Source organism: Silene latifolia, chromosome 2 (assembly GCF_048544455.1).
Source record: "Silene latifolia isolate original U9 population chromosome 2, ASM4854445v1, whole genome shotgun sequence".
In the NCBI taxonomy this organism is placed as follows: Eukaryota; Viridiplantae; Streptophyta; class Magnoliopsida; order Caryophyllales; family Caryophyllaceae; genus Silene; species Silene latifolia.
The window spans coordinates 168,606,177-168,629,130 of NC_133527.1; positions in this window are offsets into that span (position 1 = coordinate 168,606,177).

Sequence of the window (22,954 nt, forward strand, 5' to 3'; positions counted from 1 at the left end):
AAGAATGTTGGTGTGCTTGCTTTAATTGAGAGATGGACTAATCTTGTCTTGTGGTTTAAAAGGCAGGGGATGGAAATGCAAGAATCATGCGTGCATGTCCGGATATCCGGGATTGGCAAGTACGTATACGCGTAGTATGTAGACCAAGGAATGCATTTAATTTGTGCAACTGAAAAACGGAATGTATACACTCATTTCACACCTTTGTACAGCACTTGTCAAGCTTGTGAGAATCAAGATGGTGAAGAGGGATGTGCATTGTTGGTGATTTAAGTAAAATCGTTGGTTATTTAATTAGTGTAATCGGGTTTGATTTAAAGGAGGGTGAACACGAAATAGTGAGTTGTGGTTGAGAGATTTTTTTTTTTTTTTGTCCAATAGAGAGGAGGGGTATTCGAAGCTAAAACCTATTGTGCACAATACATTTGTCTTAACCACTAGACAAAGACATCTTCGGTAGTTAGGTCAAGACATTGTGACCCATTTATGTAAATAAGGTGACTCAGACACAACACGAAACTTATGTGGGCCAAGTTAGCGCTTTTGACACGAATTCAACAAGAATAACCCATTTATTTAAACGGTTTTTCTAACCTGTGCCCACTAGGCATAATTGACCAATTTCCTACTATACGTACTTGCCAATATTAAATTAGTCATAAGTTAGCCCCTTATAATATTAACACGAATACAACACGACCCGACCTATTTACCGAATATACTCCATACTGAAAAGTTGGGAGAGAAACCCAAATTGGACATAATTGACCAATTTCCTACTCCAAGTATATAAATACTCAAATACACATCGTTTTCTCTAATCATCATCAACTACATCTTCAAACTTGATTAGTTAGTCAACAAGATGACCAATTTCCTACTGTGCACCCGTGATGACCTATGTCTTTCTTTTCTAAAAGACTAGTTGGAAAGTCGTGTGCTTCGCATGCGGTATCCAATGTTTTTCAATTGCAGCAGTTGTGTTTGCATACGATTATACAACCATTTTTAAGTTATTTAATATTGTAAATGATAAAGACTACTATTAAAATTCGATATAAAAAGTGTAGAAAAACATTATTTTATTTATTAATATAAATAAACATTTAAAAAAACAATAGGGGATATATTATACAATTATTATATTAACTGCTTACATTTAATTAAAAAATGGCAAAATTTTACTGATCTTATTTCAGACGGGAAAAGTGCCCGTCTGAAAAAGATTTTTCGTTTTTTCTATGCTAGATGAAATGCATAGTAGTAGTTTTTTTTTAAGTGTGTTAACTATTGAACTTGTGTTTGTGTACTCCGTTTTGATAAGTTCTTTCAGTGCGTCTTTCTTTAGACGTTTGTTTTTCGTCTTAAATACGATGGATAACATGTAAGCATTATAGAATACAAAAAAATTATTCTACGGCAACATGTTTATAGTCTTTCTCACTTCATTTACCGTGTAAAAGTTGACATCTCAAGTTAAAACGTTCTACAAATTTAATGGTTAAATTTTTTATAAAAAAAAAGGACAATATTTGTATCCGCCTTATTTCAGACGTGAAAACAGTCCGTATTAAATTACAATTTGCGAATTTCTTTACCTTTTCCTTATGGGTTAATCATTTCTGTACGGTAATTACTAATGAACTGATATAATTTTTAGGGTCCATAAATCTTTATATTCAAAGTAAGTACAAATAATAATTTAAACGAAGCACAGACATTTTAGTTGATAGATATAGTATTATTTATTTCTTCAATAAGTCTCTATTGTGACAGATATATCAGCCACAAGTTTGTGGTGGTTCAAGTTTGTGACGGGTGAAGTACCAAAAATAATCTAAATATTCCACGTAGCTTCAAAACTAAAGGATTCACTTCAGCGTGGCTCTTCACACCTCCTATCTTCAACTTTGTATGTGTTAGAAATATATGCCTTGAATTTGTGTCGAAGACGGTCTAAATTAAAACATGAAGGGGAACAAAGTTAAGCGAGTAGAAGAGGTCTAATACCGAGCTCTTTGTGAGTCGCAGAAAAGTCTGACGCTAGAAACTAATTGAGGTACATGTGTGCGTGCTTAGTTTCCACGTGATTTGGGTTTATGTTTTGGAAAGAGTGGGTCCCTCCACCTTTCCTAATCTCTTTTTTTTTTTTTTTTTTTTTGACAACAATAAACCCATTTATATTTAAAAGACTAGCAAATTACAACGAGTTTAGCCTGTAGCCAGGCTTACAGACCAGAAAGGATGAAGTACAAACAAAGTACGGATCTTAAAGACAGAGTGCCGACAAGATGGTGGTATGCGGCAACGAGTTTGCGTAACGGTGGATAATTTTCTACTTGTAACCTTGAAAGTAACATGGGTATAGTTCTTACATTCAAAGATAGCCCATAGCTAGAACAAGCAATCGTGCGAAAGAGCAACAAACAATGATCCCGCCTGCATCGGTCTTAGAAATTGAACATTCCAAGGCCGAATCAAATAGAGCACCAGTGAAACATTGTGAGGACCGTAGTCGGTGTGTAGAGATCAAAATGCAAACACCCTGCTCTTGTTGTACTGAAGTAAAGCCTGCATTTTTAATAAAAGGAAGGCGCACAACATGTGTTTGAAACGACGACCTACTCAGATGAAGCTGAGAATTAGAACGTACCAGATCAGTAATGAGGCGATGAATACCTGCAGGCTCAACAGGACAATCTTTGAAAACAACCCAATTTCGAAAGGTCCAAATAGCACGAAGGACACAACCAAAGTAGATCAAATTGGAATCCGTATCCGTTCCAAAAGATTGACGGTTAAGATAAGATAAGAAATCCGCCATCCAAGTGAGAAAGGGAGTAGAAGGGTTCGCCATGGGATTAATACCCAGCCAAGAAGATTTCCATAAATGCTGTACTATAGTACATGATCTAAACAAGTGGCTCATGGTTTCGGGAGAGGAGTGGCAAAGATGACAGTCTTGCGCGACATTCAAGCCACGTGATAGCAAATTAGCATTCGTTGGTAAAATATTGTGTGCCATACGCCAAATAAGGATTGACAACTTGCGTGGCATCTTTTTTGTCCATACAATTTGCCAAGGAAATTGATGAATCCTAGAGCGAGCAGAGGTAGCAGACAAAGTTTGTGACCAAAGAAAGAAGTAGCCTGACTTTGCTGAGTAACTACCATCCTCAGTAAATTTCCAATAAATAAAGTCATCAATATCAGGGGCTGGAGGTTCCATAGCAATGATGTCCTTGGTTGTTTTAGGAGAAAAATAACGGAAGAGCATAGACGGATTCCAGTCCCCCGAGTCCAAAATAAAAGATGATAAAGATGGTGATGGCTCCGAAAAAGACGGACTAAAAGATGGTAACTCACCATTCACCCACCGACTAGACCAAATATCAACTAATTTACCACTGCCTAATTTCCAGCAAATAGCATCTTTCACTGAATCCACTGAACGACACACACCAGTCCATGCATAAGAGACATTAGAGACAGAAGACCTGGATGTCGGAATAGGTAGATCCTTCTTGTATTTAGCAGTCCAAAACTTTGCAAGTAAGGTATTCGGATGAGTAGTAATACGCCAGAAGTTCTTGAGGAGCAAGGATTGACTCAACAAGAATGTATTCTTAATACCGAGACCACCATATTCCTTTGGAGACTGCAAAATCTCACGCCGAAGCCAGTGTATAGTGTTCTTGTTCCAATCATTACGCCACCAGAAGGCGGTAATAAGAGCATCAATTTTACGGCAGACCCCATGTGGCAAAGGAACACAAGATAAAATGTGATTAAGAGAAGCTAACAAAATAGACGAGATAAGAATAAGCTTACTCGACTGGCTTAGATGAAGTGCTGTCCAAGAAGTAATGCGTGTAGTAATCTTGTCAATTAAAGGAAGAAATGGTTCCGACTTTTTCCGCGGGATATCAATTGGAACACCCAGATAATCACCAAAATGAGTAACCGTGGGCATCTTCAAAATAGTCGTCAAATGATCGCGGAAATCCACCGGCGTGTTCGGATTGAATTTAATGTATGACTTGTCCAAATTAATCATTTGCCCAGACCCAACTTCAAACTCCTTGAGTAAATCTCGCAGTGCTTCGAAGGAATTATTTGTAGCTTTGCAACAAAGTAGAGCATCATCCGCGTAAAATAGATGTGATAAAGGAGGCGCATATCTTGAGATCTTGATTCCAGTAAAAGATTTCATCCGTTCTGCCTTGGCAAGCTGTCGTGATAAAACTTCCATACAGAGAATAAACAAATAAGGGGATATAGAATCTGCTTGACGCAGACCAGAAGTAGGCTGTAGAGCTTGAGAAGGCGTGCCATTTATAAGAATCCTGTATGAAACCGTTGAAATGCATTCCCAGATGAGATTGCGCCAGTGTATAGGGAAACCCATATGTCTCATGACAGACATGAGGAAATGCCAAGAGACGCGGTCAAAAGCCTTGCTCATATCCAATTTGAGGGCCGCATAACAATTAGTTCCTCTTTTTGTTTTGTTGATGTAGTGAAGCACTTCATGAGCAAAATATTCCCAATTGCCAGAGTTTGACTTTGAAGATCTGATCTAATCTCACAACGTGGGAAATTGTATCTGCAACTGAAACCATTAATCATAGGATATGCGAGGTACTTCACTACTTTGTTTCTCGCGGGTTTCGGTTGTATTAGGTCTATTAGTTTATTTCTTAACTAGTATATGCCCCGTGCAATATTGCACGGTATTTATAAAATTTTACCTTTTAGTATACAATATTTATAGAGTGTAAATTGACAATTCATTATTTTTTAACATTTTTTATCATTGTATTTTGATTTGAGAGAAAAAAATAATTTAAGTAATACTCATAGCATAAAATGTGTATTTTAATGAAAAAAGGTTTTTACCCAAATTTAATGATATGGTTTTATAACTTTTTTAATAGCATATCTATTAGTTACAACTTATCTTACCGAAACGAAATTTTTATCATAAAAAAACCTAGAAGCAAATCTTAAATAGGGATTATATTGAAATAGGAAAGCAAATAATAGATTATATCAAAATAGGGGAAATATTTTAGGCGGGAAAACTTTGAGTTTTTCCTATTCATTTAGTATATAATATAGGGGATTAGACTAGATATTTTATCTTGGGTGAGATAAATATATAAAGACCCAAGTTTTATTCTAGGTTAAATTAAGAGAGAGTTTTGAGAGCACAATAAAGAGGGTCGATTTGTGAGATTCCTTCTGAAGAAGAAAACTCAATTTGTTCCGGGCTCTATTATTGGTGTTCGTCTGTCTTTGAAGATCGGAGGAGTTTGTTCAGATCTTGGTAGGCCTCAAGATTATTTGTCCTTCGTCTTATTGGGGTAGTTTCTTTTGTTCCTTTGAGACTACTATATTTGTTGGTAGAATAGGGTATACTTTTGGCTCATATTGAGCGCGTGTGTATCGGTCTACTGTTGTACTATTTTCTCCACATAGTGAAATTTGATCTCCTCGCAGGGTGGACGTAGCCAGTTATTTTACTGGTAAACCACGTAAATCTTTGTGTCAACTTTATTTACATTCGTTATTTATTGTTCTTATCGCCTTATCAATTAACTATTTGGGTAACGGGACGCCTCCGTTACAACAATTGGCACCAGAGCTAAGGTTCTGATTTGGGATCTGCTTCCGCGTTATTTGTCTTTTAGGCGTTATTTGGGTTTCTTGATTTTCAGGTGAAAAGATGTCGGGAACGAATGTTTTGAATGTTGAAAAGTTCACTGGGAGAAATAATTTTGGGCTGTGGCAGTTAAAGATGAGAGCTTTGCTTAGACAGCAAGGCGTCTGGTCTGTTATCTCAAAAGCAAATTCGGCAGGTAGTTCATCTGATGCATCAAAGACAACAAAGACAGATGCAAATGTAGTCTTGGAGGAGAAGGCTCATTCTTTAATTATGTTATGTTTATCTGATCATGTTATGGTTGAGGTTGCCGGTGAGTAAACTGCTATAGGTTTGTGGTTGAAGTTGGAATCTTTGTATATGACAAAGACTCTAACCAACAAGTTGCTTCTTAAGCAGCGTTTGTTTGGTCTTCGTATGCAAGAGGTACGTCTCTCAAGGACCATCTAGACCGTCTTAACTGATCTATTTTACTTGATTTACGTAATTTAGATGTTAAGGTAGATGATGAGGATGCTGCCTTGATTTTGTTAGTTTATTTGCCAAATTCGTTTGAGACTTTTGTGGAGTCTTTTGTTGTTGGTAAAGATTCTTTGACCCTAGAGGAAGTGAGGTCAGCGCTTCACACTAGGGATTTGCGCCGAGTAGCGCCAGGTGGTGTTGTAGATAGTAGTCATGTAGGGCTTGTTGTGAATTCGGAGAGTTCTAGTAAGGGTAAAACCAAGTCTAAGGGTCCTCGTAAGAATGTTTGCAATTACTGCAAAGAACCGGGTCATTGGAAAAATCAGTGTCCTAAGTTGAAGGAAGTTGGTGTTTCTGCTGTTGCACAAAAGGTTGCTAAATACGATTCCGAGGAAGATTATGCTCTCGTTGTTGATGTTGTTCCATGTTCTTCGAATAGTTGGATTTTGGATACGGGATGCGTTTATCATATGTGTCCGTCTAGGGAATGGTTTACTTCTTCTGAAGCTTCACATGGGGTCAATGTTGCCATGGGTGACGGGTCTATCTGTGAGGTGCTTAGAGTTGGTACTATTCGGGTTAGGACATGTGATGGTGTTGTTATCTTTCTAGAAGGTGTTAGGCATGTTCCACGTTTGAAGAGAAATCTAGTATCACTTGGGATGTTAGTTGATCAGGGCTACAGTTTTCAAAGTGATGGTGGATCTTTGTGTATTGGTAAAGGTTCTTCTGTTACTTGGAGGGGTGTTAAGGAAGGAACTATTTATGTCCTTCAAGGCACTGTGCTGACTGTTGGAGCATCAGGTAATCATTCTTCTGTCTCTCTCGAGTCTAAGTTGGGGCATATGCAACTTGGATATGTGAATGATACTTTGAAGCACATCCAGTTTGGGTCACTTGGGTCACTTGGTGATATTCTGGATAATTCGGGTTTGGATAGCTTTAGTGAGAATAGTAGTGTTGACAGTAAGGTGGAGTCTATTCCGATACAGGTCAAGCTACAGGGTTTTCTAGACAAGCTATCTGTAATAGTACGGTTTTATGAGTCTTGGGGTACTCTATCGAGTAGGCCTTACTCTGTCGAGTAAGGGTAAGTTGCGTTTTAGAAAAGTTTCTGACCTGTAGGGTACTCTATCAAGTAGCCTTAGGTACTCGATAGAGTAAGGGGGTACTCTATCAAGTAGCCTTAGGTACTCGATAGAGTAAGGGGGTACTCTATCAAGTAGCCTTAGGTACTCGATAGAGTAAGGGGGTACTCGATCGAGTAGCCTTGGGTACTCGATCGAGTAGCCGGTTTTACGGGGAGTTTTCTCGGGTTTTGTTAATTATGCGATTAAGGTATATAAGCTTTGTCGTCATTATTCTAAAACACTTCTGCAAAACCTAAATTACTGTTTAAGAGAGAAAGCAAGCAAGTTCTTCATCCTAATCGCATTATTAGCAATACCCGGAGTTTGGAAGGTCAGTTCTGAGCGTTGATTATACCGTTGAGTTCCTTGCGTCGGGGGTAAGATCTATGTACCCTTTTTATTGTCTTTCCTTTAAGTTGGTTAAACCCTAATCTAGGGATTTGGGGGTTTTTGAGTAGTTTGTGATTTGGTAGCATTTGTATGTTGTATGATAGGAGGAGGTTTCGTAGAAGAGCCTTTTGAGACAATTTGTAGAGACCGTCGATAGTTGTGCTTTCCGGGTAGGATTTTCTACTCGGTATTAGTCCCATAATGGGATTATTGTTGATGTGTTGAGATTGATTGTTTAATATCGTAGTTGCATTGTGACGGTTGTTATTGTGATTGTGATTGGTTGTCTCTGGTTCTCGAGATGATTCTCGGCTGAGTGGAGTCACTTGCGGGAGTGGCTTCACGCCCTAGTTTTGCCCTTCGTGGAACCCGCCACGGAAGGGGATGTGCACATTAATGGACAGGGTTATCGCTCATTATGAGGAGCGGGGATTTGGTGGTGGGCGGCTGCGGTCCCCCAGCTGGCGGTGGTCGGGTCCAAAGTGGACGATCGGTGATTGAGATTGTTGGAATTGGTGTGGTTGTATATGTGTGACGGTTAAGCTGTCTGTTTATCTTATTGTTGGTTTATATAAATTGTGTGATTAGTACTGACCCCGTTTAAATGTTTTAAAAACTGTGGTGATCCATTCGGGGGTGGTGAGCAGTTATTGAGCAGGTATGATATGATGCGTATGGGATAGCTGGGATGAGTCATCACGTGGCGATTAGAAGTCTTTTTGTGTCGACGATGTTTCATAGCTTTGATAGTTTTAGCGATGAGACCGTGCGAGAATGTTGTATTTCGTTTAGCGAGTTTTGGTTTTGATCATGTAATCACTTAAACTATATTTACTTTTAAAGTACGTTTCTTAATTGTCTTATGATTATCATTGCCTCGGGGAACCGAGATGGTAGCACTTCCGTGCCTTAAGTGGTCCTGATAAGGCACTTGGAGTATGGGGGTGTTACACTATCTACTTTTGTCTATGCGCCTCAATGAGGCGGTCTACGCCCCAAAAGGTGGGGCGATTTGGGGCTCCAGGTGGAGCTGTTTGTGGCTCTTGAAAGAGAGCCGTTTGGGACCTCGGAAGGGGTCATTTGAAACTTCGACGGGAGTTTATTCTTTGGAGCTTTTGGGTTGGACTATCTTGTCTAACAATTTGTACCTTTGATGGAGGTCATTTGTGCTCGCTGAGAATGTTTGTTTTTTGTTTGGTTTCGGCTTGAGTTTTGTTGCCTTGGTGTAGGCATTTTTGTGGTGGTCATGACACCTAGTATACTCAAGTGAGACATTTGTTTTGTTCAATGGCGTTTGTGGCTTCTTTGAGACAGTTTGGTACGACGGTACGTTTAGCCATGTCGTTTGGAGGAGATTTTGTTTTTGGAGTCTTGTGTGCGTTGTTTTGGTACACCGTTTCATCATAGTGACATTTGGTATCTCATATATTTGTGTTGGCATTTGGTAGCTTTTGTCCTTGACACGTCTGTCGCGTACCTGTCAAAAATAAAACCTAACGGTCTCAACTAAAAATGTAGTAGAGGCAGTCGAGTATCGAATCCTCAGGGAGGTAATGCAACTACAGCTATCTATTTCTAATCTATGGTAACAATTGGGTTTGATTAAATTTTTGATTCTAACTACGGAGTTGAAAGGAAGAGAAATAAGGCAAGAGCAGTAAAGCAAGAAGTGAATTAAACTATCAATAAGAGGGAGACATGTCGGGAATTCGGTTCACTACGGTAGTTCAACAACTTAGCAGTAAATGACTCAGACGAACTAATGCGAGACGGATATTAGAAGGTCCTTTCGGTCCACTTCCCACCCTAAAATACCACTAACTTAACTTTCGCCCTCATTAGGGTAGTCTACTGTTTATAGCAGGCCTATTTAGTCCAATCTTTCGATCCAGGATTAATTGTAGCCAGATTAATGGGTGACATAGAAGCGTGCACTCAACTAGGTCGAGAATTACAGTTATATTGCTATAGTGACAGAGTCTCTTTAATCAATTCGTCTAATTCATTCACTACGTCGTCATTATTCTACCGCAGATCCCCTAATCCCAACATGAAGGGGTTTAGCTACTCATACTCGTAATTAATCTAACAGCAGATAAATTCCCAGCAGATGACATAACGAAATAACAATAAAATTCAATAATAAAAATTAGGGCAAGGAAGAACGATAACAAAAACAAGAATTAAAAACAACAAGAAGGTTAATTATTATTGAAAGAAGGAAGGGAATTACAATCCAGCAAATTCCGGCGTAAAGAACTCGAAATCCGAGCAAAGCAATTCCGGAAACAAGAGTAGCAATCGAAGGTTGAAGCAACGTAGAAAGTAACAGTGTCTAATGTATCAACTAAGAGAGTAAAAAGATGATAAAAAGAACAGGTAAAAGGTTGATGACCAATAACCTAGTAAAACATAGGTTAAATAGCCAAACACAAAGTGTTATTGCGGAAATAATTAAAACACGGACTGATTAAAGCCCATAGAGTCGAAAGCCACTCGATCGAGTGGGTTAAACCACTCGATCGAGCAAGATCTCAGCAGAAACTCCTCGATCGACCAGCAGGGTTCTCGATCGAGGACTTGGTCAAATGCAGCTTACTCGATCGAGTAAGGAATAGCTCGATCGAGCCTTGGGGAGCTTATGGACTACTCGATCGTCCACCAAACAGCTCGATAGACCACTTGGGTCTTCAATTCAGCTCACGTCTTCACCCAAATGCCTCGTAATGCGTGCAACGACACTTCTAAGTGCAACATCTCACTCCGGGACAGTCCCGTCTCCTCTAAATGCATGCAAAAAGGACGAAATGGAGTATGGTTCCGCTACTTCCGCGATTATCCCTACAAAAAGGACAAAATACACCAAAGTAGCCAATTCGGGGCAAAATACTATAAAAACAGTAAAGAAATGCATAGGAATACGTGCTGAAATAGGCCAAAAAGACTATACATTAGGCACGTATCAAATCTCCCCAAACCAAACCTTTACTCGCCCTCGAGTAAACTCAAAACTAAACTAATGGAACGGAAACGATAACTCAGAGCTAGCTTAACTTGTCTACTTGAACCACTTTAATGCAACAGAAATCAACAATTAAAGCTAGACAGTCAATACGCAAACGAATTATAAGCTGTTCAGAAATAAAGCTGACCTATCGACCTTGCAAGACCAACAAAACCGGACTCTCACGTGGTCACTCTTCTCTCATGAAGCAAAGGGCAAATGTTATGTGTAAAAGAGAGAAGAAAATACAGTCACTCGCCTAACTGCGACCTACATAGCATGCATGCAACAAAAATGAAAGACAATTCAAGTACTAATGCACACACTCCAACCAAAAATGTCCGTCACAGCCGAGGGTTTGCAAATAATATGGGAATAGTGAGGTTCAGGTGAGAAAAGGCAAAACAAGTTATGGAAAAGTGGAGGTAAAAGCGTCAAGCTAGTTCCTAACAGGACCATGATAAACTATCCGAATCTCAACTGTCTGAAAGACTAAACACAGGTGCCCTTCACTTGGCACAAAACTCACTAGACTGAAAGCACAATCTCCTCAAAAAATATAGCATAAGAGTGGAGGAGCTAGACGGTCACAAAAATTCCCTTTTTTAAACACCGTCTGAGACAACTAACTGAAACAATCAACCCTCTTGTCGATTGTACGTCTTCAAACATCTTCTCAACTCTGACAAGAGGGTACAACTTTTTCACAACTTTTTCTTTCTTTTTTACGTGAATCTCATCATTTTTTTTTTTCATTTTCTTTTCTTTTTTTTTTTCTTTCTTTTTCTTCTTTCACGTTTCCTTTTTTTTTTTTCTTTTTCCAACACTTTTTTTTTTCTCTTCCTCCTTCCTTAATACAAACACCAACTCCAAACGGGAATTACGGACCAAACTGCAACGGAAAACATACCACAAAAGGACAGACTAACTAGCTTGACTAGGCAGGCTTAGTTTGGACTGTGGCTAATGGGTCAAAAGGCAAGTTTTGGTCAATGTGGAACTAAATGGGTGAAGGATGTGAAGAAAGGGGAATTTGCAAGACCCTCCCTGCATGTGACACCAACCGCAGACCCGAATATGTGCATTTGACGAGAAATTGAATGTCATAAATGTGCAAATAAGATGAACATGCTATGCAAGGAGTACTACTCTCAAAATTCCTAACGAACTGGTCATGAATGGCACCAGTTATGGCTCTAAAACTCAGAATTTTTAAGTAGTTTGCCAATTTATCAGATCAAGTCTAAACAGTCAGCTATTATTTGAACAGAAATTCGTAGACTATGCGTATGACAAAGCTAAAAACCATCAATAAAGTGCAAGGCTCAAGTGAATTGACAAGTTAAGTGCAATTTCATCACGGGAATCTACCGTTCCGACTCAACCTAAATGCAAAAATAAACGTGAAAATTTTTTGAATTTTATCATTTTCTAATTTTTTTGGATTTTTTTGATTTTTTTGAAAATAAACAACAAATGCAAGCTGAAAAATTAAACGTGAATGCAAAACAAATGCAGATGCAGACTCAAAAGGATGCAATACCCTCCCCAAACCAAAACGGACAACGCCCTCGTTGTCCTCCAGCATACACCAGCAGAAAAATGGGGGATGGGAGTATACAACCAATAAAAGAAAAATAAAGGAGACGAAATAAAAGGAGTGAGAGAACATACAAAACACGAACTTCCCAAAACCGGCCAGAAAACTGGGGAAGTGAGTAGACCAGTAGCTACTCGTCGTCGGCACCGCCGTCTCTCAGGTACTCCGACTCAACAAAACGGTCTCCCCAAACCAGCAGCAAACAAGGGGGGGACTCAGTCGTCATCTCCATCCTGGTCCTCCGGATCGGGTACGAACGGAGGGTCACTCTCCTCCTCTCTTGCAGCTCGGTGTGCCGCCTGCTCTGCCCGTAACCGCACCTCTCGTGCTACCGCTGTCTCCTCCGGCTCCGACTCTGAGTCAGAAGGTAGTGGAGGGTACCCGTCCGCTGGGTATCGGTAGAAGGAAGGATGCGGCCACCCCTCTGGAATCGGTCGCCGGGCTCGGATGTGGAACTCGTAGAGCGGGAATACAGCCAAAGCCATATCCCGTCTCATCTCAGTAATGTACCTGCACAGATCCGAAAGCGCGGCATCACGACGCCCTTGGTCCATGACCTCGGGCGCCTCTAAGACAGGAGGGCAGACAAAATTGGCCGGAAATACCGAACCAGAAGGAGGTGGAGTGAGTGAAGGTGGAGGTGTGGGAGTCTGAGTGGGTGTAAGCTGAGGCGTGGGGGTCGTTCCAGCCTGGGCCTGGGTCTGGGTCTGAGCCTGAGAGCTAGAGGATGCTCCGGCCTCCCGCTTCCTCTTCTTAGAAGAAGAAGGAGGGGTGAAGGTAAGGTGGTAGGTAGGTGGAGGTGGCCTCGCTCCCTCAGCAGCAGATGAGAGCGGTAAAAGTGGGGGAAGGGTAGAGCACGGCAAGGTAACAGACGTGGAACCACAGATCTTCCACGTCCTCGCACTCCCCTTCGCCTTTGGGAACCAGGTCAAGTCAGCCATGGCATCCAGGTCAAGATGAGCCATCTGATCAGGTGCAGTGAGTCCGGGCTCACTGGGGTAAAGGTGGCGGGCAATCCTAGTCACCAGCCCGCCGCAGACAACTGCGGTCTTGACCCGAGTCCCAATTCCGTTCCAATGCTGAGTTACCAGATAGGCAATGTTTAGAACAAACGGGGTACCGTAGTCAATGTTGAGGTACCCCGCGAGAATCGCTAGCTCAGTGTTGGTCACGTTATTGGGCTCAGGGCGCCCAAAAATGGTCTCTCCTAACAGACGCAAGTAGTAACGGGGCGCAGGTAAGTGAATATGAGCGCCCTTCCGTGCCTGGAAGGGGGTGTGAGAGAGCGCAGCCCAAAGTGGCTGAAGGAGCTCTCGAGGTGGGGCAGTGGGACCGTCACTAACTAGTCCCAAAACCTGCCCAAACTTGGCCAAGGTCCAGTGGTGCGACTCGTTGCGGAGTCGAAAGTGAATGCAAGAACTGGAGTGGTCAGCCTGGTAAGAGTCGGTGTCAAAAGAGTAGGAGCTAAAAAACTCGTAAGTAGAGGTACGAATGGTAGCCTCCTGCATGGTAATCAGACCCGACATACCCGTCCCGTTCAACAAACTACAGACCTCCTCATAAATGCCTAAGGTCTCTAGGTCAGCTCGCGCAAGGAAACGGGTGGGAGAGAGAGGGCAGCGAAGTAAAGCGACTAACCGTTTCCGGTGAGCCTCTGAAGTGAAACGTACCGTGGGCATCTTCGGTAGAGGTGTGAGTGCGCTCTCCCCCGTAGCAACAGCCTCAAAAGGGCTGGAAGTGACGGCTAACTGGCTAGCCTGCGGGTGTGGCCTCGGTGGCACCATACCAAGCTGCGGGAAGCGGGAGATGAATCCGCAGTCCAGCAAAGAGAAAGGCCTGGTAGGAGTAGTGGTAACGGCAGGAACTATAGTGGTTACCAGGGCAGTAGTGGTGACAGCAGGGACCACTGACTCGTTCTGCGACGAGCTGGACGAGCTGGAGGACGTACTGGTAGAAGGCAAAGAACTCGCGTCCATCCTGCAAAGTATCAAAGGGCACGAATAAGAGAAGATGCTGCTAACCGTGGTTAAAACAACCGCTAACCAACATGTGACAGCAAAAAGCATGGCCCTATTGGTCGAAACAATCGACGTACAGCAATCAAAACCAAACAATTCCTCAAAAATTTCGAAAAACAGCATGTGAGTGGTGATAATATGATAAAGCAGTGACTGCAAAAGGGCTAATACAGCATGAAAACCGAAAATGGGGGCATGTATGACTCCGGGCAGTCGAGAGTAACCATTCACAGCACGAGATTCCTAATAATTCACAGCATATAAAGGTGATAGGGGACGGTAACGGCAGTTAACAACAGCGTTAAGTAAGCATGGACTGAAGTTAAGCAAGCAAGGCAACAGAAAACCGTCTGACAGTCGACACATTTCGACTCACAGGAACCCTAATCGCGGAAATCGCGCGAAATTCGAATTTAATATGTAGAAACAGGGAGGAATTGCGAAAATATCATCAACAAGCTAATCAAGGGCAAATAAACACAATTTAATCGAATAAATTCGACTAGACAAGGAATTTTCGAACCCTAATTCAATCACCTCAAGAAATTCGAATTAATTAAAGATAAAATGCAAAGAGTGTGAAAGGAACACTTACTTGATGATGATGATCCTATACAAGCAATTAAACTTCAAAAAACAAGCAACAAAGGCGGATTTTCGATTGAAAAACCGCAAACCCTAATTCCCTTTGAAAACCGTGAAAATGAACACAAAATAAGGGGAAAACAAGGGGCTATTGAAGAATTCAGTGCTAGTGATAGAATGTTGGTGGTGGATTTGATAATATTGGGCAGGAAATGGGGATTTGGGGGAAAAACAATCGCACATTAGGGAGAGGTTAGACGGAAGTTATAAGTGAAATGAAATAAGATTAGGGAAATAAAGAGTTTAAGAAAGAAAACTCCCGTTGTCCCTGTTCATCTCACTCGATCGAGTGGTTTTAATCACTCGATCGAGGACTTTTGCTGTCCCTTTTGCTCGATCGAGTAACAGTCCTTCTCGATCGATCAATTCCTCTGTGGCCTTCCTCGATCGAGTAGCCAGCAAGCTCGATCGAACCAACTTCCACTCGATCGAGTACAAAAAGTACTCGATCGAGGACTTCCTCGTGTAGACTTCTTTGAATTTCCGTCTTTTCTTCCTTGAATTGCGTGCATCTTCCCCAAACCTGCATAAAACATATCCAAACATATCCCAAAATACCAAAACGTAGAAAACACAGTCTATAGTCTCAGTCTAAGCTAAAGAAATGTCTAAACTAATTGTCCTAATTAAAAACGTAATAAAGAAATTCAAAAGAAATTCAAACGAAATTTATTACAATTTGTTACACGGGGCATTTCCCCGTTTAATTCCCATTAGCTTTCAGTAGCCCCTTCGTGGGCTTCTGACTGGAGGACGTCACTTCAGCGACACTGACCGTCCTCTTTGATTTCCATGAGCTTGAATTCCTGTTTGCAAGAGGAGGAGGAACATAGTTCCAATCTATGTAGGTTCGAACTGCCTTCGTTCTCGCCCCTCTGTCATCTTCTTTTGCATCCTTGGCTCCAGTTTGATTGATAATGGTTGCACCGCGTCCCTTGACAGCTCCTTTCTTGCCTTCATCTGTACCTGCAGTAAGGAAAACAGACGAATGTTCCTCCTTTTTGCTCTCAGTATGAGGCGGAGGGTTAGCAATAACAGCAATATTCTCCAAATTTTCATCTGGAGTGTCAATAATAGGGTCAACGAGAAGAAAGGGCATTGCAAGGCCGAGCTTGCATGGGAGCCCTCCGGAACTTGGTGATGAAAAGTCAGCTCCTCATCCCCTACCTGGAAGGTCAAAGTCTTCCCCCCGACGTCTATTACTGCACGGGCAGTGGACAAAAATGGTCTCCCTAAAATGATAGGGGTGTGCACATCTTCGGGGATATCTAAGACGGCAAAATCAACGGGAATAAAGAACTTCCCGATCTGAACAGGTACGTCTTCTGCTACACCTAGTGGCCGTGATAGACTACGGTCGGCCATCTGGACAGTCATGTTGGTGCAACTCAGCTTTGTCACACCAAGTCTCTTAGTTAGAGACAAAGGTAAAACACTTACGCTAGCGCCTAAATCGCATAGCGCATTATCAATCAATTGCATACCTATGTGACAAGGGATCGAAAAACTACCCGGGTCTGATTGCTTGGGAGGTAGCTTATTTTGAAATAGGCACTACAACAAATTGTCACTTGCGCCACGAATTATGCCACGGGAATTTATAATTCGTGGCTAAATTCTGCTTGGCCACGGGAAAAACTTATTCATCATTTTGGAACAAAATTTATGCCACGGGATAACTTTTCCCGTGACAAAAAGTCACGTGCGTCACAAATTAGGCTACACCCGTGGCAAATATTCATTTTAGTCACGAGCTATGTCACACCCGTGGCGAAATTTTACTTAGCCACGGAATGTTCCGTGACAAAAACTTTTTTAGCCACGAACTAACAAACACCCGTGACGAGTATTTTTACGACTTAAATTAAGATATTTTCATGCTAAGGTAAACCTAAAAATTGTTTGCTTAATACAAAATTTGAATGAAATTTAATCAAATATAAATAATATGAAAATACATTTAAATATAAAATTTTGGAAGCACTTTGATTAATTTGATTAATATTTTTTATTATTTTATTTACTTTAATAAGAAATTTTAAAATTTTATAAACTTATATGTAAGCAAAGAAAAGTTTATCGTCTAAGTTTTTTTGATTTTTTCCAAATCACAATTATGTTTTGTACGTTTTTCAAAACATTGATAATTTAAGAAATTTGTTTTAATATATAATTTCATTTATTAAAGTCGTGAATTTCATTTTTTTTAATTAAGACTTTATAATCTTGAATAACAATCTTAAATGATCGTATCACATTTAAAGACATAACATATTCAATTAAATAAATAAATTATTTACCATCTATCTTAGAGAAATCTAAAATTAATATATTATCAAACTTTTTCATTCAAAATTATATTTAAAACTTTATTTGTAAGATATTTATAGAAAGATTTGGACTTGATATAAAATGTAACACAAAATATCACTTTAGACAGACACTATCCGTCTAAAGTTGTAGACGGGTCAAATATGTCACCACTTTCATAATAAGACAAACAAAAGTGAGAAGGTGGGAGTTATCTTATTATGAAAGTGGTGAAATATTTGACGTGTCTACATCTTTAGACGGATATAACCATCTAAATGAGAATAATTGAAAAGGTAACTTGTTGAGAAAAAAAATTTGGGAAAATGTTTTTGGGAGTGAAAAAGAAACAACAATTAGATTACAAAATTGATTAAATAAAATAATTGCGCTAAGAAATGAAAGTAAAAAAAATGATCTCCCACAAATCATTTAAGAAAAAAACATATTGGAAAAATTATCAATATTAAAATTCTGTATGGAGAATCTTTTTCATTAAAAATGAGCACATCACAGAGAAAATATAAAAATTATAATAATTTAATGTTACATGTGCAAATAATGTGAAAATTTTGAGAAAAGAAATGATAAATCATAACAAACATAAATGAGTTTAGCCAAGTAAGCAATTCTGTTGTACGACAATCTTTTTCGCGTTTTTTGGGTTAAAAGTGACTACCTTTTGGTTAATAGAGACCACTTTGGCGAAAGAAACCATTAGTTATAAAAAGTGGTCATTATTTTACAAAAAATAGGCCACATTTTCATATCGCATGTACGACGGTCATAATATAGAATTTGCATAAAAAAATATACGAAAAAATGAGTACAAGAGAAATGAAAATAATAATGTCGATAAACTAAAGAAATAAAAAACTTTAGGAAAAAAAAAGTTTAAGTTTACTTTTTGGAGAAAATGATTATGCGGACTTCAAATAAAAAAGACGTCAAAATTATTAGTCGGGAGGTTAACATCGAAAATTTGTAAATCATGTAACATTTTTTTAATTAAATAGTACTAAAAGTAAATTTTGAAAGAAATAAAATTAAACTTATTAGGATTCAAAGTGCTAATTATATCAACAAAGTTAACTTTCAGTTTCGGTAGCACATCAAAAGAACTCTACAGTTAAGCGTGCTCAGGTGAGAGTAGTGTTGGGATGGGTGACCTCCTGGGAAGCCTCTCCGATGTGCACAGATGCATGACTGGTAAAACCAAATAACGATTCAAATGAATCGAGTTAACTAGCGAAACAAGTAACTAGATTATCACGGTTCCATATATGATCAAATATCCATTGTGAAAAAAAAAATTATTTTACGTTTTTATTTATTTAATTTTCATATATATTATTTGCCACGTGAATTATTTTTTCGCCACGGGAAATTTTTTTGGCCACGGGAGTAATTAGCCACGAGAGACTCCGTGGCCAAAAATTCAATAATAGCCACGTTCTTGTTTTCCCCGTGGCTATCTGTTAGCCACGGCCAATTGCGTCACGGAAGGTATTCCCGTGGCAAAATGATTTAGCCACGGAAATTAAGCACTTGCGCCACGAATTTAGCCGTGGCCCAAGTGCTCATTTGTAGTAGTGAGGGCTGTCCCCACCTCAGTCAAAGCTACGGTCTCATTATCATTTATAGTCCTCTTACGTGCTAAAATTTCTTTCATAAATTTTAAATAAGAGGGTACCTTGGTCAGCAATTCAGTGAACGGCACGGAAACTTCCAAACTCTTCAAAAGCTCAAAAAATTTGCTAAACTGTTGATTAATCTTGGTATTCTGCAGCCGCCTCGGGAAGGGAACCGTAATTGGAATCTCAAGTCCCTTGTTTCTCGCCTCCAAAGTGTCTTCCGGAGCAAGTTCGGTGTCCTTTGGACGCTTCTTACCTCTCGAACGAGGTCTTTCTGGTAATTCCTCGCTTAAACGAGCACTAGCAGGCTCTCGAATAAGCTTCCCGTCATCAGTGTCACTCGATCGAGCACTGTGTTCACTCGATCGAGCAGTTTCTTCAGCAACTTCAGTCGATCGAGCAACATTCCCACTCGATCGACCATCTTCAGCTTCCAGTTCACTCGATCGAGCAGAAAGACTACTCGATCGAGGGCTTTCCTCATCAGTTCCACTCGATCGAACACCAGTTTTCAGTCGATCGAGTAGTTGTTTTGTCGTGAGTCCTTTTCTTTTAACAGAACACTGTTCATAATCAGCGACAACTTCCCTCGGGTCTGATTTCTGTACTTCCGGACCTTCATAAGAAAGACCGCTTCTCAACTCTATCAGATGCACCGTCTCATTTGGGTTCTTGTCATTTTGAGTCGGTAGATGACCGGGCTTCCTTGAAGATTGATTTTCAGCCAGTTGGGCAACTTGAGTCTCAAGTGCCTTGAATGCCGTGTCCTTTTGTTGTAATTGCTTTGCAATGGACTGCATCATGGACTTTAGCTCACCTATCTCACTCACCCCACTAGATGACGAAGCACCTTGGTTATGAGGGTTGAATGACGGAGGCTTCTGATAGCCTTGTTGCTTCTGGTGTGGAGGAATATAAGGCTGCTGCTGCTGATTTGGAGGAGCGGTGGGATTGAGTACGTTCTGGTTACTCCACCTCAGATTGGGGTGGATATTCGGCTCGTAATGAGTGTTGTTTTGCCTGTAATGTTGGAAGGCAGCACATTGCTCATAAGGACTAGGACAATAATCAGCGACATGTCCATCTACCCCGCACCTCGTACAGACGAAAGGACCGTCTGTCATAGCATTAACCTGGTACATCCCTGGCTTGAGAGCTCCCCCTAGTTCGTACTTGTCGAACCTAGCAGTAAGGGCTTCTAATGCGGCCACCGAAGAGGATTCAACGGCTCTCCTTTGGTTTCCTCTTGAATTCCCATATTCAGCCCTGTGAGTGGCTAAATCATCTATAATCTTCCACCCTTTGGTGGCTCCCAAGTTGTCAGCGAATCGACCGTTGGCTGCAGCATCTAATATAGCCCTCTGATCATCATATAGACCATTGTAAAAATGGTTACACAGGCTCCACTTTTCGAAACCGTGATGCGGTATGGTCCGCACCAGTTTCTTAAACCGAAGCCATGCCTCGTGGAAGTTCTCGTCAGGCCCTTGTTTGAAACTTGTTATCTGAGCTCTGATGGCTATGGTTCTCGAAGCAGAAAAATACTTCTTATAAAACGCCAATGCTAGCGAATTCCAATCTACTATGCCGTGAGCAGCTCGGTCCAAATCCCTGTACCACTCCCTTGCAGCATCGCGGAGTGAGAAGATGAACATAGTTTCTTTGATCTGGTCAGCTGTCACGCCAGTGGGAGGAGGTATGGAGCAGCAATAATCAATGAAAGTCTCCATATCTTTGAGCCGCGTCTTGATTGCGGCTCCCCGAACCGATTTTTCTCGACCATATTGATGTATGCGAGGCTTTGGCTCGAACTTCCTAGCATCTCCAGCGAGTTCGAACCCTTTATAGAGATTGTCAACCGTGGGCTACGAGTGACTAGCAATGGTTGCTTCCTCGGCCATTTCGGGAAATTTCGGGAAAGTAATAGATTCAAGTGATAAATCGGAAAGCGGAGAAGAGGCGGATTGTCTTGAAAAGCTCGTTCTCGTAAAAAGCGCCGCGAGAACTAGGCTCTTCCTCTCGCTGTTGCTCTTGAAATAGTCTCCTTTTTACGTGCGAGAGATCTCTCAATCTCGGGATCAAAAGGCGTAGTGGACCACCTTGCGACTGCGCATAAGACGAAACTACAGACAAGATATGAGAATAGTCTAAGGAACGATGTTCCTTAAACTAAAAGAAGAATTAAAAATAAAAACAGCTAGTAATTTAAACAATTGCCTCCCGCCAACGGCGCCAAAATTTGACACGTCGTCGCGTACTGTCAAAAATAAAACCTAACGGTCTCAACTAAAAATGTAGTAGAGGCAGTCGAGTATCGAATCCTCAGGGAGGTAATGCAACTACAGCTATCTATTTCTAATCTATGGTAACAATTGGGTTTGATTAAATTTTTGATTCTAACTACGGAGTTGAAAGGAAGAGAAATAAGGCAAGAGCAGTAAAGCAAGAAGTGAATTAAACTATCAATAAGAGGGAGACATGTCGGGAATTCGGTTCACTACGGTAGTTCAACAACTTAGCAGTAAATGACTCAGACGAACTAATGCGAGACGGATATTAGAAGGTCCTTTCGGTCCACTTCCCACCCTAAAATACCACTAACTTAACTTTCGCCCTCATTAGGGTAGTCTACTGTTTATAGCAGGCCTATTTAGTCCAATCTTTCGATCCAGGATTAATTGTAGCCAGATTAATGGGTGACATAGAAGCGTGCACTCAACTAGGTCGAGAATTACAGTTATATTGCTATAGTGACAGAGTCTCTTTAATCAATTCGTCTAATTCATTCACTACGTCGTCATTATTCTACCGCGGATCCCCTAATCCCAACATGAAGGGGTTTAGCTACTCATACTCGTAATTAATCTAACAGCAGATAAATTCCCAGCAGATGACATAACGAAATAACAATAAAATTCAATAATAAAAATTAGGGCAAGGAAGAACGATAACAAAAACAAGAATTAAAAACAACAAGAAGGTTAATTATTATTGAAAGAAGGAAGGGAATTACAATCCAAAGCAAATTCGGCGTAAAGAACTCGAAATCCGAGCAAAGCAATTAGGAAACAAGAGTAGCAATCGAAGGTTGAAGCAACGTAGAAAGTAAATGATGTCTAATGTATCAACTAAGAGAGTAAAAAGATGATAAAAAGAACAGGTAAAAGGTTGATGACCAATAACCTAGTAAAACATAGGTTAAATAGCCAAACACAAAGTGTTATTGCGGAAATAATTAAAACACGGATCGATTAAAGCCCATAGAGTCGAAAGCCACTCGATCGAGTGGGTTAAACCACTCGATCGAGCAAGATCTCGCGAGAAACTCCTCGATCGACCCGGCGGGGTTCTCGATCGAGGACTTGGTCAAATGCGACTTACTCGATCGAGTAAGGAATAGCTCGATCGAGCCTTGGGGAGCTTATGGACTACTCGATCGTCCACCAAACAGCTCGATAGACCACTTGGGTCTTCAATTCAGCTCACGTCTTCACCCAAATGCCTCGTAATGCGTGCAACGACACTTCTAAGTGCAACATCTCACTCCGGACGAGTCCGTCTCCTCTAAATGCATGCAAAAAGGACGAAATGGAGTATGGTTCCGCTACTTCCGCGATTATCCCTACAAAAAGGACAAAATACACCAAAGTAGCCAATTCGGGGCAAAATACTATAAAAACAGTAAAGAAATGCATAGGAATACGTGCTGAAATAGGCCAAAAAGACTATACATTAGGCACGTATCAGTCCTCTTCGGAGTTTGCTACGTTTGGCCTTCCTGCTGGTATGAAGATATGTTGGGTACTTAGTACAATTGGTAGTTTTCAGCTTACTACATTGGGTACTTCGTATGTTGGTCACATTTGTTGCACATTTGGTTCATTTGTCTATTTTGGGAGTTGTGTTCAAGTTAAAGTGGAGACTATCGGGACAGATAGTGACTTGCGGATCGACTCTATTGAAGCTGATTTTGGTTTAGTTCTTTTGGTTTGGTTCGTGTTTGAATAATTCAAGTCAAGGTGGAGATTTGTTAGAAATACATGCCTTGAATTTGTGTCGAAGACGGTCTAAATTAAAACATGAAGGGGAACAAAGT